The sequence below is a fragment of the Lycium ferocissimum genome, chromosome 12 (assembly GCF_029784015.1).
Source record: "Lycium ferocissimum isolate CSIRO_LF1 chromosome 12, AGI_CSIRO_Lferr_CH_V1, whole genome shotgun sequence".
NCBI classification, from domain to species: domain Eukaryota; kingdom Viridiplantae; phylum Streptophyta; class Magnoliopsida; order Solanales; family Solanaceae; genus Lycium; species Lycium ferocissimum.
Genome location: NC_081353.1, coordinates 58,864,238 through 58,867,451, shown reverse-complemented (window position 1 = coordinate 58,867,451; position 3,214 = coordinate 58,864,238).

Sequence of the window (3,214 nt, the reverse complement as noted above, 5' to 3'; positions counted from 1 at the left end):
TATTTTATAATTGTTTTTATAAGAAGTAACAAAGCACCGTGAACCTTTTGATCTAGGCTATTTTATGTCAACCCTATTTTGGTAGCAAAATCTAGTCAATGTATTTAAACATGTTATTAACAACAAAAAAAGATCTATGGGAGTTTAACCATATAGAACTTCTCAAATAAAGTTGATCTATGACGCAATAACATAATATTAAGGTGACAAAATAAAGATCCAATATTCAAGATCATGAAATATAAAATTGACTAGCATTCGGAACAAAATTAACTTAATTTGCCATTACGTACTACAAAATATAGTTATTTTTCGCAAGCTAATATAATAATCACTTTATTTATTTTTTGTTTCGATAGTGCTTGACCTTTTTCTTCCTCATCATCATCACTAGTTACTGATTCCACATAAATTTTACCATTTGCATCACATCGGCCATCACTATCATCATCGAAATCATCGTCGTCATCATCTTCAATACTATTGCTTTGTTCTCCACAAATCATATCATAAATATCATCATCACTATCATCATCATTATCATCATTGGCACTTTCACCGTTATTAAAAGCTCCTTCTTCTTCACTAGTTGTATGTTCTCCATAAATCTTAAAATTACCATCTCCGTCAGTGTCGTCATAACTGTCATCATCGTCATCATCTTCATCAACATCATCCTTAATTTTATTAGAATTCTTGCTTTCAGCTAGAGGAACCCTACAACGTGATTGAATGTGAAGGAGATATAAAATTGAATAGACAAAACACTTAATTCCAATCAGTTCTAGAAACGAGCAAAGATACTGAGTCTGAAAAAAATATCATATCTAATTAGCAAATCAATACATGAGAGAAGCAAGATACTACTAACAAAAAAACTAAAATTTGAATCGTTGCACTTGCATATAAATAGTCGTATAAATGCTAGACATTAGGCACTATAAGAAGAAACAAATGACATTGTTAGTTTACATGGAAGTGTTGTGATTTAAGTATTTGAAACAAACCAATGTAAACTCAATGTGCGAGGATAACGTCATCAAATTAAGAAATAACATCCAACTCATGTTGTAGAATATTGAAAATAATCCAATAGATTAAACTTATGAACTAGAATTTCAACAAAAAATTTGGAATGAGTAAGAAAGACGCTTCCAAAAAACTATCTTTAGGATAATAATTATATATATATATATATATATATATATATATATATATATATATATATATATATATATATCAAAAATAATGAATTATAGTTTAATTTGATGAGCACAAACTAGCTAGTGTATAAAATTTTAGCTTTGACATCACTGACACTTGAAACCATAAAAAAAGAAAGATCAAAAGTCTTGTTTATACATAAGTAGATAGTTAGAATAAATGTACCGTGAATAGGAGAAACGATGAGCAAGACATCGTTTCATTAGAAGCAACATCCATGGACGAATGGCACGGTAGTTTAATTGGTGGATACTTTTTGAAATATATTTATATAGTGAGTATGAATAGTTTATTCAAAGGAATATTATTTGTACCCATACAAGGTATAAGTTGGTAAATAAAGTATTTGATGGAGTGATAAATTTTTATAAGTACATAAGGTGGCACGTGAGTCTTGAGCGAAATTTGGCTACCCATTTACAAGGATCAGTTATGATGATTTACACTCTATACGAAAATAGAGGTAAATTTGGGATTTGTTGTTTGTGTACACTAACTAGCAGTAACTTTACATTGGGTATTACCCCACTTTTCCTAATAATTAGGTGTGGACTTTTACTTTAGACTAGGTGAATGTTTAGTGGGCCCCAAGAAAATGCCCATTCTCAAGGAAAATAACTCAGCACGTAAATAGACTAGAAGGGCATCATTCTTTCATTCACTCAAACCAAATACGCTCCCTAAACATTCATGTGGCGGCATGAAAAAGAATAGTGGGGACAGACTTTAAGAGTTGTAACTAGTTTTCCATTTTCATTTACAGTGGTAATTTTTTTCTCTGGTATGAACTTCCTAACATCACTTTCCTTGAAAGATGAATGTTAGATTTCAGGTTATATAGTGTTTCTTCTAAAAGTGTATTTTCTATCGCCCTGTGATGCACATGGTATAGATGTATAATTATTAGGATTGTTGGACCACTGTAGCAATGGAAAAAGAGTAGTTTTATTTGGCAAAAGTTGTGAAAGTATGAAAGAATTTTATCAGCTTTGTATATTACAAAGAAGTGACGTTTTAGCCAGCAAAAGAGATGAAAACGAACAAGTTAGAAGCAGAAATATTGGAGCCCATTTGTTAGTTTTTAAATTGAGTAACATAATGGTTGGGGGCTAATAATGAAGTAATGATGACCAAATCATTTTAGGCAACAATGATAAAAATGATGTAGTGTAAATGGTCCTGTACGTTTTTTGTTTCTTATTTAAAAGTCACTGTTTTAAATTTTCTTCCTACTTTAGAAATTTTATTATGTTTATTATGTTCCAGCTTCAATCTTTATATGTTGGGTCAATGTAATTGAATGTTTTGGTATTGGATTATATGTACACCTTCAAATTCATGATAATTAAGATTTTTGGGATAATTGAAGGTTTTGAGCCCTAGTCTTAAGAGATGAGAATTAATGATTTGAGAGTTCATTTATGGATGAAATTAACTAATTTTTTGGATATGACCCTTAGGTTATGGGTGATATGATTTTCTAATAAAATTCCAGTTTTTCCCTTGTAGGCCGTGGTCATTTTTTCTAAGGTTGTTTTTGAGTTTCGAATATAAATATAGCAATATGGGTGCCTTTAGATTCGTATTCTAACATAGATCGCATATTTGATAGATTTTGATTGTTCAGAGGCTCTACGCAAAGGGAAGGCATTAGTTTGATTGTTCGTGGCACCCGCTCGGCATTGAGGTAGGTTACGGTCTACTTTAGTTAGACTCTGATTAGAGAATCGTATGTAGTTGTAGAAAGTGATGGGGATAGCATGATAGGCCTTCGGGCATGAAGTGGAGGTGAATTCCAATTAGGTTGGTTCTGTCAGCTGTTATGTGGGCTTGTCGTCATATGTGTTGTTTTGTGTGATTATCACCTATTTGTATCTCTGTCATGTACTGGCTCACTCATCACATGGAGGGGAAGTGTTATATTGATAATTGAATCGTGAATAGAAACATGACTTGTAGTTGTTGATTGTATATTGGCGATATTGTTGAG